At 42.7% G+C, this 16,398-nt stretch overlaps 1 protein-coding gene across 8 annotated transcripts in view; it reads right to left on the bottom strand.

The window, feature by feature from the left end:
* The window catches only part of LOC137378079 (teashirt homolog 2), a 570,240-nt gene that overhangs the window by 141,518 nt on the left and 412,324 nt on the right, over positions 1 to 16,398 (bottom strand). Inside the window, exon 4 of one of the 8 annotated variants that reach the window (XM_068048145.1) lies at positions 6,903 to 6,925. The exons of the other annotated variants lie outside the window; for them this stretch is intronic. The gene's annotated coding sequence lies outside the window, so the exon portion shown is untranslated. Of the gene's footprint in view, positions 1 to 6,902; positions 6,926 to 16,398 lie in introns of those variants that run through there. 8 annotated transcript variants of the gene reach the window in all.

The following is a 16,398-nucleotide window of genomic DNA, read 5'->3' as shown; positions in this document are numbered from 1 at the left end:
AGATGATTTGCCCTCTGTCCCTGTGGCAGCTCCTTGGTCTTCACCTGGTTCATAAACTGGGCAGTGAAAAAAATGCAACAGTTGAAGTTTAGCATTAATGATAAAGATCCTTTTTATAAGCTTACCCATTTGTGTTGATGTTTAAGAGTATGTTTGCATAATCGTAATGTTACTGGACTAGTGATCCAGATGCCTGGACTAATGCTACGGGGACGTGGGTTCAGATCCCATCATGGCTGTGGGTTGGGGACTTCAATGTCCATCACCAAGAGTAGCTTGGTAGCACCACTACAAACCGAGCTGGCCAAAACCTGAAGGACATATCTACTAGACTGGGCATGCGGCAGGTGGTGAGAAAACACCAACCAAGAGGGAAAATCCTTCTTGATCTCGTCCTTGCCAATCTACCTGTCACAGACACATCTGTCCATGAGAATACTGGTAACAGTGACCACACACAGACCTTGTGGAAATGAAGTCCCATCATCAAACTGAATTTATTGTCCATTCTACTGTGTGGCACTACCACCATGCTCAATGGGATAGATTCAGAACAAATCTGGCAGCTCAAAACTGGGCATCCATGAAGCACTGTGGACCATCAGCAGCAGCAGAACTGTATTCAACCACACTCTGTAACCTCATGGCCCGGCATATCCCTCACACTACCGTTACCATCAAGCCAAGGGACCATCCTTGGTTCAATGAGGATTGTAGGAGAGCATGTCAGGAGCAGCAACAGGCATACCTAAAAATTAGGTGCCAACCTGGTGAAGCTACAACACAGTACTACATGCATGCTAAACAGCAGAAGCAGCATGCTACAGACAGAGCACAACCAACAAATCCAATCAAAGCTCTGCGCAGCAGCCCTGCTACGTCCAGTCGTGAATGGTAGTGGACAATTAAGCAACTAACCAAAGGAGGCTTCACAATGATGGGGGAGCCCAGCACTTCAGTGCAAATGACAAGGCTGATGCATTTACAACCATGTTCTGTCAGAAGTGCCGATTGGATAATCCATCTTGGCCTCCTCCTGAGGTCCTGAGCATCACAGATGCCAGTCTTCAGCTGATTTGATTCAGTCCATATGATATCAAGAAATGGCAGAAGGCACTGGATACTGCAAAGGCTATGGGCCCTGACAATATCCTGGCTGTAGTACTGAAGACTTATGGTGTTCCAGTACATTTAAAGCACTGGCATCTACCTGACAATGTGGGGAAATTACCTATGTATGTTCTGCCAACAAAAAGTAGGCCAAATCAAGTCCAGCCAATTACTCCCCTGTCAATTTACTCTCAATCATTAGCAAAGTGATGGAAGGTGTCATTGACAGTGCTATCAAGCTGCACTTACTCACCTGCTCACCGACATGCAGTTTGGGTTCTGACAGGGCCAGTTGGCTCCAGACCTCATTACAGCCTTGGTCCAAACAGGGACAAGGGAGCTGAATTCCAGAGGTGAGGTGAGAATGACTGCCCTCGACTTCAAGGCAGCATTTGACCGAGTATGGCATCAGGGAGCCCTAGTAAAATTGAAGTCAATGGAAATCAGGGGGAAAACACTCCACAGGTTGGAATCATACCGAGCATAAAGGAAGATGGTTATGGTTGTTGGAGGCCAATCATCTCAGTCCCAGGACATCACTGCAAGAGTAGCTCAGGGCAGTGTCCCCGGCCCAACTGTCTTCAATGACCTTCCCTCCAACACAAGGTCAGAAGTGAGGATGTTTGCTGATGATTACACAGTGTTCAGTACCACTCGCAACACCTCTGATACTGAAGCAGTCCGCGCTCGCATACAGCAATACCTGGACAACATTCAGGTTTGGGCTGATATGTGGCAAGCAGCATTTATGCCACACAAGTACCAGGCAATGACAATCTCCAACAAGAGAGAATCTAACCATCTCCCCTTGACACTCAACAGCATTACCATCACTGAATTCCCCCACCATCAACAGACTGGGGGTTACTTTTGACCAGAAACTTAACTGGACTAGCCATATAAATACTGTGGCTACAAGATGAGGTAAGAAGTTAGGAATACTGTGGAAAGTAACTCATCGTCTGACTTCCCAAAGCCCGTCCACCATCTACAAGGTACAATTCAGGAGTGTGATGCAATGCTCCCCACTTGCCTGGATGAGTGTAGCTCTAACAACACTCAAGAAGCTTGACACCTTCCAGGGCAAAGCAGCCCGCTTGATCAGCATATCTTCCACCACATTAAACCTTTGCCCCGACCACCACCGACGCACAGTGGCAGCAGTGTGTACCATTCACAAGATGCACTGCAGCAAAGCACCAAGGCTCCTTCAACAGCACCTTCCAAACCTGTGATCACTACCACCTAGAAGGACAAAGGCAGCAGATGTATGGGAACACCACGATCTGCAAGTTCCCCTCCAAGTCACACACCATCCTGACCTGGAACTGTATCGCCATTCCTTCACTGTCGCTGGGTCAAAATCCTGGAACTCCCTCCCTAACAGCACTGTGAGTGTACCTATACCACATGGACTGCAGCAGTTCAAGAGGGCAGCTCACCACCACCTTTTCAAGGGCAATTAGGGATGGGCAATAAATGCTGGTCTTGCCAGCGAAGCACATTCCACAAATGATTAAAAAAAGTTAATTCTGATTTTTAAAACTTGTCAGTATGAGGGTACTGAAACCTCATGCCACCATTTTGTGGCATCATTTCATCACCTGTTTAGAAGTTCTCTGTAAAATATGAGAAGCACACAAGAGATTTCTAACTTGATTTACTGCATTTTCTGAATTAGCTAATAAATAATCTTGGCATAGTATTCTTTTGCTTGTGCAAAAAATGCTTGCTGCAACCCTCAAGAGGTTAATTCTGCACAGCTTCTGTTACAAATCATGGAAATATCACTGAAACACTAGCTGTTGAGGAAAAGATAGCCATTAATACAGGTTCACTATCCATTTCTATTTACCCCTATGTAAAATACAGTCTTATTTCGTATTATAAGTAAATAAAAGATAGGTAAAATGGTTCCTAATTGTAAGCCATACAGTAATTTCTTCCTTTGCAAAACTGTTGGTGCTAGTGTTTGTCCCATCAGATATACAGCTTCTGCACTGAATACAATAATCTTGCATGTTTACAATATTGAGAAATATATTATTATGCAGCATTTACTATTTCATGTGCCAATCTTCCTAATTTACATCACTCATAGCCTTGACAAAGTCCTTGGAAAGGATAACGCAGTTACTAATAAAGCTCTGAAAACAAAATTGCTTTTGCATGCATATCTTTTAGTTAACATTTTCTCAATTATTCCAGAATGGATCCAGCAGGATTTCATTCTGTTGCTGCAGCTTATTGTAGCATTAACCCTTTTGTCAATGTGCAGCTATTTTCTGGTACAATGGGATGCTTTCTGGCAAGTGGAAACTGCATTGACGTTTCCATTGCTATCCAACTTCATGTACAAATAATAGCGTGCCATATCTCTGTGACATTTTATCAATGAGGTACGGGCGAAATAGAATATGTTCAATTCAACGCTAGCAACCTGCTGAGGGTGAGTTTTGACAATTGTTCGGCAAACTCAGAAGCCATGATGGAGCTCTGCTCAGGAATTTAAGAAAAATCAGCTGTGGGGATAAGAATAAGAAGGGATTAAGAAGGCAATCTTGTGGTCAATTTTGAATGATTTTGGAAGTAGACAAAATATATGTTCCTATCTGACTTTCAGGTACACATAAGCCCATATATTATTATTAGTGATATTTGCAGGAAAATACTTAATGCATTCATATGACATTCTTTTGTCTGCTACTTTATGCAGGCATCAACTCTTTTACTTTAAATATCAGACAAAGGAATGTCACACCACCATATTAAGTATTCGTCTGCTAATATCACCAATAGTAAATTCAAGACTTTACTGTATTATCAAGAAATGCGAGTCTATGTGGAAAAATATGTACAGATTCTAACCACAGAACAGAATGGAGTTGGGAGGGATAGGAACCCATAGTGACTCCTATCTTGACACAATACTTCTCCTTACAACCTTCAGTATTCCAAAATGTAAATAGTGAAAGTGAACCAATCTGTATTTTGAACTCATAGGTAAGGATACTGAACGACTTCCTTAAAGGGTGCAAATGTCCAATTTTAAATCACAATTTCAGTTTTAACAAAATCAATTTTGTCCTCTCTTTATTCTCCATGACACAAGCCTCAGTTGCTGCTATGAAACACAAAAGAAGCACTCATCCAACTGACTGCCGGCAATTAATTAAAAAAAAACTTCCACTCCATTAAATAATAAGCATATTGTGATGATTCTAAAATACATCTGAAAGGATTATTATATGTGATGATCCTTAACCAGTTTACGGAAAAGTCCACAGAACCTGCATGCTATTATACCAATGTTTGTTAAACTGGTGAAGATTAATTCTTGATATTTAAGGTACATAAAGTGAAGATCATGATTTTCTCTAACTGTGGAACATTAAAGTCATAATACCTAAAATTTAAAAAATCTCTTGTTCTCCTCAAACCTAATCAATTTGGAATACCATTGTTTTATTTTCCTGTCTCACCATTAATACTTTGATTTTTTTAATGCCAATCTGGCATGCTGTTTGGTGATCCTAGTCCTTCATGCTGCCACCCTGTTCATATAGTAAAAACGGTGGCAATATTGATGTAACTATTGGTATTCCAATAGCAAGAATTTCTTTCATAACAGTAAAAGAACATTTAATTCTCAAGGTGTGGTGAATGTTGACAACGTAACTTAATTTGGATTGTGACTCTCACTGTTTTTTGTTCCGCTTTCAAATTTATACAACTGTGTCACTAAATTGCAGCCCCCCAAGAAACCTTCCAATTTCTTCCTTAGTAAACAGCAAACTGCCAGTGGTTGTCCTGTGGCAAGACGGGGTAGAGTTTAACTTGATTTGTCCCTTTAAGTCACTACTCAAGTCGTCCCTATGGCAAAGTAGTCTAAGCAGGCAAATCCATGAAATTCTATCTGTTTGCAAGCTCAAGGGGTCAATTAGAGAGCAATTGTAGCTGCTTGTATATCTCTGACTCCAGGTCAGAAGAACCCAGCATGACTGCTCCCATTAAATTCCCTGAACTTATATCTTCTCATTATCCTGCTCAATTCCTATCACTGCCTCACTCCTATTGTTTCCCTTACTCCTTCACCTTTGAATGTTTTGCTCAAACACGATACCCTTCCCCACCTCTCCATCTTCTCCATTGCTTCCTCTGCCTAATGTATGTCCTCCCTTCTGCCAAATCTACCCCATCACTCTCAGTCCATAACTTTTGGCCCCTGCTGTTCTATCCACCTTATCCCCTGTGCGCTGCCATTGCCCCCACTCCCATTCCCTTCTCATCATCCCATAGCAAGCTCAGTGAAAATCTAGTTTCCCAATACTAAGTTGCAAAACAGCAATTTGTTTCTAAACTTCTTATAGCACCTAAAAAGTAAACTGACAATTTCTGAGAAACCTGCAAAGACAGAAATGGGCCGATACAGGATAAGCCAATGCTGTGGCAGTGTGTGGGCACAGGGCTAAATGATTGTGGCACCAGGCATGCAAGAGAGCAAAGCTGTGCAGGCAGTGACAGCCCCAAGTTGACCAGAACTGGGAAGGTAAGCATCCAGAGGTGCAGATAGTGTAGCCAGAAAGAGGGCCTGCATCAGAACTGGGACAGGATGATATGCAGCTAGTGGTCCAGCTAGTGAATTCTGTACATTGTTACGACCAGGTGAGGAAGAGGTCTAGTGTTCCCTTTCAGCCTTCACTTGGTCTTACTGTAACAAAGTTTAATTTTAAACACACCGTGTTTTTAGCTCCCCTTTGGTGAATCCTTGTTCACCGCTTTCCAATTATAAGGCAAAGAAACCAGCACAAACAGGCTTTCTTAGGTTTAAAGAAGTAAAGTTGAAATTTATTAAAATTCGGTTAATGCCTCCGCTGTAGTGACAGCCCCATATACGCTGTGCCCCCGCTAGCATGCATACGTGATACACACATGCAAATAGAGACAGAAAAGAGAAGAAAAATAAAGTGCAAAAGTATGAGGCAATATCTGAAGAGTTGTTGTTATGGTTCTTCAAGCTCATGGTAGAGTCCTTGATTGTAGGTAGATCTTGCTTTTCGTTGAGGTCCAGTATTCTTCTTAAACCTTGTTCGCAAGAGGAGACTTTTCTCTCTTGGGGTTCATGTGTCTTCAGTGGATTCAGAGCCTTGTGACAAAGAGATGGGAGCAGACAAGAGAGAGATCGTCTCCGTCCAGGAGCAAACAGCTTTCTGCCCAAACTGTTTGTACAAATTTAAAAAACTCAGGTTGCTCAGCAGGTTAGTCATGTGACTAGCTGGTTTGACCATGTCCGTTTGTGTATTTGGCCATTTTAGCAGTCAACCTGGAACGTGAGCTCCTCCACCATCAATGTCTGGTGATCAAAAGTCTATTGTGGGTTGAATGTCAGGGAATGGCTGCTTTGTCCTTCCAAATATTGTCTGTTAAGATGCAAATGTCCTATCCAGCCATGGCTAATCTGTTCAACAAGTCCTCTCTCAACTCCAGTAACAGTTTAAAATCAATGTTCCTGACAAAATTAATCTGCCCCATTCTTGGCAGGTGGGGGCCTAGCATGACAACATGGAGACAGGAAGTAAGTAGGAAGGGAAGAAGTCCAAGGCTTGTGTGGGCAACAGTGAGTGAGGAAATCCAAAAGTAAATTAATTTACATGTAATTTACATAATTATCTGTACAGTAGGAAATTAAAAAGTTATACATTTAACAAATAAATTATCTGTAGGGAACAGTGGCTTACAAACTTTTTTTTAACAACTTACCTAAAATGGCACTTGGTGGAACAGATCTGAGAGATGGAGTTTGGAGGAGCACCATCTAGCATTGGGAGGATTGAAAGGCATGCATAATTAATGAATATATTCCTTACAATTTAAAGTAATACTTATACGCACCATCGAGGTGTGGCACAATTGTGTCACAAAAAGTGTGACAAATGGAAAGAAGCATGAGCCATAAACTATTATTTATCATGAAAATTTCTGCTGTGCCTAAAAAACAATTAAACAAAAAATATTTTCCCCTTCTAGTTACTTCCTTCTCCATGTTGCCCTTTCATTATGCAGGAACAGAATAATGGAGTGAGAACCCAAGAATTAACTCATAAAAAATGTAAATTTATGTCTTTCACTCAACAGCAGTAACAAACTGTACCACTAGGGACGTCTGATTCAAAACCGGGGGATGATTTTTGGCAGGGAGTTCAGGCGCAAATGATCCTCTGAGGTGGTCAAGATTGCTTCTTCAGCTGAAATGCTGGTTTAGCCCACAGTTAGACGTCGTCTCGGTAAAGGAGTTGTGAGGAATGGCTGCCTGTAGGCTCGCTAGACAACTAATTGCCACTTAAAAGGCTGCTCACGCTCATTAAAGGGGCTGCATGGAATTTTGGTGGCTAACGTTTCAACTAATGCCACCTCCTAAAAGCGACCAGTTGTTTGGGTGTAAACACATCTTTGATATCAATTTTAAACGCTACTTAAGGGTACTGAGCATTTCATGTTCATTGTTGCTGGTGCTGTGTAGAGGACCTTTGAAACACATCAGAAGACTTTCTGTGACACGTCACTCAAGCAATATTTACTCCAGAAATTCTATGAGGACTTCACCTAAAAAGAGTAAGTGCGATGCTACTCTATAGGAATCCTTCAGGGGAGCAAATCTGCTGTTCTTACCCGGTCTGGCCTTCATGTGACTCCATACCCACAGCATTGAGGTTAATTCTTAACTGCTCTCTGAAATGGCCAAGCAAGCCACTCAGTTGTATCAAACCACTACAGAAAAGCTGAACAACAATAAAACTGGACGGACCACCCAGCATCGACCGAGGCACTGGAAACGACAAAGGCACACCAAGCCCAGTTGACCGTGCAAAGTCCTCTTCCCTAGGGAATTGTGCCAGAATTGGGAGAGCTGCCCCACAGACTAGTCAAGCAACAACTTGACATAGTCACACTCACTGAATCATATCTTACAAGCAATGTCCCAGACGCCTCCATCATCATTCCTGGATGTGTCCTGTCCCACCTGCAGGACAGATCCACCAGGGGTGGTGGCACAGTGGTGTACAGTTGGGAGGGAGTGGCCCTGGGAGTCTTCAACATTGACTCCGGACCCCATGAAGTCTCATGGCAACAAGTCAAACATGGGCAAGGAAACCTTCTGCTGATTACCGCCTACTGCCTTCCCTCAGCTGATAAATCAGTATTCCTACATGTTGAACACCACTTGGAAGAAGCACTGAGAGTAGCAAGGGCACAAAATGTACAGTGGGTGGGGTACTTCAATGTCCATCACCAAGAGTGGCTCGGTAGCATCACATCTGATAAGCTGGCCAAGTCTTAAAGGACATATCTGCCAGACCAGGCCCTGTGGCAAGTGATGAGATAACCAACAAGAGGGAAAAACCTACTTGACTTCGTCCTCAACAATCTACCTGTTACAGATGCATCTGTCCATAACAGTATTGGTGAGAGTGACCACCGCACAGTCGTTGTGGAGATGAAGGGGAGAATTTTATGCTCTTCCCCGTGGCGGGTTTGAAGGCGGGGGGAGTATAAAATCGAATGGGATGGTGCCATAGTTAGTTCCCGCCATCCTGTCTCTGCCAAAATTTAGTCCGGGTAGGAAGGTCTGTGAACAGCGTTCCCAACCCGCCAATTGAGGTTATTAACTGAGCAATTAACCCCTAATTAAGGGCCTCTTCCTGCCACCGCAATTAGCCGTTGGCGGGCGCTGTATGGGAAGCATGGCACGGGGGGCCCTCGTTTGAAAGCTCTTACTGCCTGACTGAGGGACCCAGCATTGGGAAGGTGGGGGGGGGGGGGCGCTGAAAGCCACTCCCTTCCCTTGCTGCAGATCCCCCTCCCTACCTCCCCCACGACCCCCACCCCGTGAGACCCCTCCTGCCCTGAGGCCTGGTTCCAGCGACGCTCCTCAGCCTCAAGTAGGTGCTCCTCCAGCAGCAGCCACCACCTCCCGCAGTAACAATGCAGCTGCCAGCCTCTGATTGGCCAGCAGCTCTCCAAGGGCAGGATATCCGGCGAAGGGGTCCTTGATCCTGTGGAAGGCCCACCGCGGTCCACTTAACTGCATGACTGGCACTAGATTTGGCAGGCCTTCTGGAGAAGAGGCGATGCAGGGATCTTGGCGTCACTTTTTCAGACGTTGAGACCCCCGCCATCAGGATAAAATTCCCCCCGAAGTCTCATCTTCACACTGAGGACACCTTTCATTATGTTGTATGGCACTACCAAAGTGCTAAGTGGAACAGACCCAGATACATACGAACATACGAATTAGGAGCAGGAGTAGGCCACTCGGCCTCTCGAGCCTGCTCTGCCATTCAATAAGGTCATGGCTGATCTGATTGTAACCTCAAATCCACATTCCCGCCTACCCCGATAACCTTTCACCCCCTTGCTCATCAAGAATCTATCTACCTCTGCCTTAAATATATTCAAAAATCTGCTTCGAACGCCATCTCTCTCTCTGAGAGAAAACAATCCTCCTCATCGCTGTCTTAAATGGGTGACCCCTTATTTTTAAACAGCGACCCCTAGTTCTAGATTCTCCCACAAGAAGAAATATCCTTTCCACATCCACCCTGTCAAGACCCCTCAGAAGCTTATATGTTTTAATCAAGTCGCATCTTACTCTTCTAAACTCCAGCGAATACAAGCCTAGTCTGTCCAACCTTTCCTTGTAAGATAACCTTCCCATTCCAATTATTAATCTAGTAAACCTTCTCTGAACTGCTTCCAACGCATTTACATCCTTCCTTAAATAAGGAGACCAATACTGTACACAGTACTCCAGATGTGGTCTCACCAAAGCCCTGTATAGCTGAAGCATAACCTCCCTACTTTTGCATTCAGATGCAGATAGATCAGAGCTACGATCAGATCTAGCAGCTCAAAACTGTGCATCCATGAGGGGCTGTGGGCCATCATCAGTAGCAGAACTAAATTCAACCACAACCTTATGGCCCGGTATATCCCTCACTCTGCAATTAACATCAAGCCACGGGACCAACCCTGGTTCAATGAAGAATGTAGGAAAGCATGCCAGGAGCAGCACTGGCGTACCTAAAAATGAGATGCCAACCTGGTTAAGCTACAACATAGGACAACATGCATGATATAAAGTGGACGCAGCATGCGATAAACAGAGCTAAGCAATCCTAAAACCATCAGATCAGATCAAAGCTCTGCAGTCCTGCCACATCCAGTCGTGAAAGGTGGTGGACAATTGAACAACTAATGGGAGGAGGAGGAGGCCTCCTCCTGAGGGCCCCACCATTATAGATGTCAGTCTTCAGACAATTTGATTCATTTGACATGATAGCAAGAACTGGCTGAAGGCACTGGATGTAGCAAAGCCTTTGAGCTCTGACAACATCCCAGCTGTAGTACTGAAGACTTGTGCTCCAGAACTAGCCATGTCCCTTGTCAAGCTATTCCAGTACAGCTACAACACTGGCATTGACCCAACAATGTGCAACATTTCCCAGGTATATCCAGTCCGCAAAAAGCAGGACAAATCCAAGCCCGTCAATTACCTCCCCATTCGTCTACTCTCAATCATCAGCAAAATGATGGAAGGTGTTGTTGACAGTGCTATCAAGCAACTCTTACTTGCCAATAACCTGCTCACTGATGCTCAGTTTGGGTTCCACCAGGGCCACTCAGCTCCAGACCGCATTAGAGCCTTGGTCCAAACATGGACAGCTGAATTCCAGAGGTGATGTGAGAATAACTACCCTTGACATCAAGGCAGCCTTTGACAGAGTGTGACATCAAGGAGCCCTAGTAAAATTGAGGTCAATGGGAATCAGGGAGAAAACTCTCCATTGGTAGGAATGATTGTGGTTGTTCGAGGCCAATCATCTCAGCCCCAGGACATCGCTGCAGGAGTGCCTCAGTGTGGTTTCCTAGGCCTATCAATCTTCAGCTGCTTCATCAATGACCTTCACTCCAACATAAGGTCAGAAGTGATTGCTGACGATTGCAATGTTCAGTACCACTCGCAACTCCTCAGATAATGAAGTAGTCTTTGCTCATATACAGCAGGATCTGGACAGCATTCAAGCTGATAAGTGGCAAGTAACATTCACACCAAACAAATGCCAGATAGTGACTATCTCCAACAAGAGAGAATCTCACCATCCCCTCTTGACATTCAATGTCATTTCCATCACTGAATTTCCTGGTGGTTACCATTGACCAGAAACTAAACTGGACCAGCCATATAAATACTGTGGCAACAAGAACAGGTCAGAGGCTGGGAATTCTGTGGTGAGGAACTCACCTTCTGACTCCCCAAAGCCTGTCCACCATCTGTAAGGAACAAGTCAGCAGTGTGATGGAATACTCTTCATTTTCTTGCATGAGTGCAGCTAATTCCTCCTAATTCCTAAATCCTAATTCCTAAATCCAAAAACACTCAAGAAGCTGGACACCACCCAGGACAAAGCAGCCCGCTTGATTGGCACCCTATCCACTCTCTTCACCACTGATGCAAAGTGGCAGCAGTGTCTGTCATATTCCAGAAAGCATGTTGTTGAAGGAATAGTCTGCAGCCACTCTTTATTCAGTCTTGCATTTATTTTACAAAGCAAAATGATTACAAACATGCAGCTCCTCACTCAAACATTCACTCAGTTTCAGTAAGTGTCTCCTTATACATACTCAAGTAAGACCCTAATTAACTCCCTCCAACTACATATAATTAAACAAATTAACATTTCAAAACAAATCAAAATAAATTCCATATTCTGTACAAAGCAATACATTGTGAGACGCTCCTACTCTAGAACTGCAACAATTTCTTTGTATAAGCATTCGTTTTCGTAAAGCTATCAGATAGTTGGTGATTAGGAGATTTCCTTTCTCTCCAGCATTTGTTTCAATCCAGCAAGGTCAATCCATAACCTTTTCTCGCTCACACTTTTTGTAGAGTGTATATTAAATATCTACATACCATTCAATCTTCAGTATGCCCCTTATACAGAATCTCACCTAAAATATTTGAGAAATTAAACCCCATATCCACTGCCTCCTCAAGAGTCAGTGTTTCTGCAGTTAAAGCACTTTTAACTACACTTTTTTATTTTCTTAGCTTCCTAAGCTATAGGACATTTCCCATTTTCACCCCATCAAAAATATTATGAAACCAGCTGCACTCTAATATCCATCAGCAAGATTAGCATGTGAAGCATCACTAAAAATGAATGGTTTCATATTCTTTGGCTTATCCAAGGATGAGAACTTAAGTATACATTTCTCCAGATTTAATTTTGTTCAATGTTTTATTTGCCCTTAAAACATTCTCTACTTTAGGGTGTTTCATAGTAGTACTTAACTCCAATACATCAAAACTAGCATCAGGTCTAGTCTGACTGCACAACCAGTTTAAATGACCAATCAAGCTTTGCAATTGCTCTTTCTCTGTTAGATATATCATCTTTCTGTGATGACCTCGCACAATTAACCGGGATGGGAATAACATTCTCTAAATAGGATTGTTGAGGCAGTTGCAGAAACACTTCTCTCTGACAAGTTTCACCCTGCACAAATGTAGCTTTTATGTCAATTGATCTACTCTCCCATGAATATGTGGCCAAAAGAGCCAGAAAGATTTTCAAGATTATTTTTCTAGCTGTGGGAGAGTCCACTCTAACATCTGTATCACCGGTCATGCTTCAAAACCCCTCACAACTAGCCTTGCTTTAGTCTTATAAGTCCCATCTGCAAGGGCTTTGTTAGTACAAATCCATCTATGTGATAAGGCTGGCTGTCCCTTATCTGGTACTCAGAATAAACATGAAACTCTCTCCAACTCTCTAACTCCTTTGTTTTGCCTCTCTTATTAGTTGATCCTCAAGTTTATTGGCAGCCATCAAAATTTAACGGTCATGAGGACTTCTGCTTCTATTGGGAGACTGTTCTTCAGCCTTCATTTCATTGTGTAATCTATTCAAACTACAGCCTCTACTTGCACTTTGATGTCTTTCGGGACTACTGCAGTAAGATCTCGCTCTTGCACTATCGGAGGCTCTTTCTCCAGTATGTGATCATTTCCTGATGCAAGAATCACTTTCAGACCCACTATTAGAACTCGCACTACACTTTCTTACTCTCCACTCGTTCACCCCATTCTGCCGGTCCATGGACCTCAGCTCTTGGCCATCAACCCGAACATTCAACTTATATTTAAACTTGCCAGTAGGTTTTCCTACACGTCCCACAATTGTTGCATCCCTCCATTTACTAACCCCTCTGGAATATACGTCACCCGAGTACCTACTTGGGGCAATAGGCTGTTGGATATGATAGCTGTCCTGCGCGTCATGATCGCTTACATTACCACTATCCACCCTTGATCTACCGTATTCTGTTCCTCAGGACCTTCATCACAAAACACATGAGCATTTCAAGTAAAGGACTTTGTATCTTTCTATCAGCTGCTCAGATTCTGAGATTTTGTAATCAATCCCGACTAATTGTGAGGAATGAACAGCTTGATTTCCATGTTTGATAATTACTGTCTTACCATCATGACCTATTACCTTACCAGGCCCTTTCCATTCCCTATGACCCTCTCTTTTATAATAGACCAAATCTCTTGAACTAAATTCTGTCTCAGATGGTCTTATATGATGCCTCAGAGTTCCCGAATTTTCTCCAAGACCTCAGTCTTCATGAAACCCGGTCTCTCTGCATGTAAAGCATTCAAATGTCCAGAAAAATGGAACTAATAATGGAACTAATTGTAGAACCTTCTAGAGCAGGAGGAACGTTGCACAGCACAGAAGGCAATTTGGGATTTCGCCCATATACCAATTGTTAGGAACTATACCCTACAACCATCTGAAGTGAATTCTTCGCATGAACTGTCCATGCCAGGGTGGTAGTGAACTTGCAGTTTGGTTGGTCAGCTAGGACTTTATCCAGCATTTCATCTATCACCATGTAATTCCTTTCACAGAGCCCACTGCTGAAAGGAATTTCATCTGCGGTATTCATGATCATAATGTTCATGTTTTCACACATGTCTCTGAACTCGTCATTGGCAAATTCCCCTCCATTATCAATTAGAAACTTAGCTGGTGCTCCAAGTCCGGTTCCTCTTCATTTCTCCATGATTTTATCCATAATCACCCTTTTGTCCTTGTTATGTATTATTGTAGAAAGACTATATCTGGTTACCAGGTCTATAAAATGTAGAATTAATATATTTGTGTTTTTGTCCCATACCTTTAAATCCATGGCAACTACTTCATTAAAGTTACGTGCCAATGGAAGGCTTACAATAGGACATCACAGAGTCCTGCAATACTTTTACAGATTTCACACTTTTCACTAATCTATTATCCTTGTATACTCTTCATCAATCACACCTGCATCCTTTAGCAGGGTTTTTAATCCTTGACAAGAAGTCTGAGCAAATTGTGTAACTTTACGATAATTTGTTGTTTTTCTTTCTAATTCTTATCACCTGATGCCATTAATAATTCTCTAATACTCTGATTAGAAACATCAGGTTTTGTTAAGGGTTTACCCTGACTGGGTAAACTGCAAATCCACTGACTTTCTAAAAACAATGCCTTATCGTGCTCCACATCAAGTTTAATTTGTGTCTTTTTCATGAAAGGTTTACTCAACAGTAAAGGTATCTTACCAGAGACTACATCTGTACTGATAAAGTGGCTTACTCCAGCTATTTTACATGGAATTACAACTCTCTTTAGTGATTTCAATGTCTTGTCACCATTGAACCCAAAGCTGGTCGTACTTTTATACTCCTTAACTTTGTATCGATCTTTACTATTGGGTGAATACAGATAACATTTTAACCAATCTGCTGCACATACTGTTGATGGGCAAGCACTACCTAACACAGCACAGCTGAACTAACATATTCATCACAGGACTAAAACTCCTTGTGACTAGTAAAATTCATTTAGATTCATCATTATCTTCCTCTTCTGTCTCAGAATTCACTGTGTCATGTGTCATTTTGAGGACCCTGCCTCTGCTTTGGGCAGTTCATTGCTTCATGATAATTTGAGTCAGACCTGAAGCGGCCATTAACTGTTCCTTGGGCATTCCTCGGATTCATTCGCCTATTACTGCAGTTCCAATTCTGTCTTCTGCTATAATAGCCAGACCTGCTAAAGGTGCTTTCATCCTTATTCCTCATTTCTTTAACTTTTCCATTGTACTGCTGCCTGCCTCCTATATCTGGACCATTTCAAGATCCAGCAATCATTGAGCTCTCCAATGTTTTTGTCACCACAGAATGTGCCATTTGTTCTACCAAGGTTGTTGAAAGTGACTGTATCCCCAGAAATGGTTTTTAAGCCAGCAGACATCTGATCCAACAGGATGTCTTTTTCCAATAACGAAACCCCAATTAGAACCAGGAGCCTGTTCATATGCGACACCCTAGCATAATCTAGCAATTTAAATGCTAGCACTGAACCAGGGGTCTCCAAATTGAATTTCCTCAATCTTCCATACAGTCTGTTAAAGTCCATGAACTATTCCTCATTGAATAACCATCTGTTTTCCAAAATCTATCAAAGTCTGACCATGCCTCATAGGCGTTTAATGTAAATTTCATCCAAGAATTCTAACAGAATATTCAAACTTTAATCAATATCCAACTGACGAACATCCAGTTCACAAAATACTTCTGATTTTATTTTTGGTAGGAAGTGGTAACGCCAAGGCCATACCTTGTTTCCTCTTCGGTAGCGATGTAACCTGTGTCCACATATCCACTTCATTCTTCCACTGGTCATATGGTTCAGATTCAGAGAACATTGGAGGGTAATCATACCCTGACAATTTACACTTGCTTTCTGCCATTTTCCACAATAGCCACTGGGAGTTCACATAGAAACATAGAAAATAGGAGGAGTAGGCCATTCAGCCCTTTGGGCCTGCTCCGCCATTCAGAAAAGATCATGGCTGATCGTTTAATTTAGTATCCTGTTCCCACTTTCTACCCATATCCCTTGATCCCTTTGGCATTAAGAAATATATCTATCTCCTTCTTGAATATAGTTAATGACTTGGCCTTCACTGCCTTTTGCGGTATAGAACTCCACAGGTTCACCACCCTCTGAGTGAAGAAATTTCTCTTCATCACGGTTGTAAATGGCATACCCCGTATCCTGAGACTGTGACCCCTGGTTCTGGACTCCCCAGCCATCTGGAACATCCTCCCTACATCTAGCCTGTTCAGCCCTGTTAGAATTTTATAGGTTTCTATGAGATCCCCTCTCA

This window comes from Heterodontus francisci, chromosome 16 (assembly GCF_036365525.1).
Source record: "Heterodontus francisci isolate sHetFra1 chromosome 16, sHetFra1.hap1, whole genome shotgun sequence".
Classification (NCBI taxonomy): Eukaryota; Metazoa; Chordata; class Chondrichthyes; order Heterodontiformes; family Heterodontidae; genus Heterodontus; species Heterodontus francisci.
Note: the sequence above shows the minus strand (reverse complement) of the source record. Positions and strands in the feature narration are given on the sequence as shown.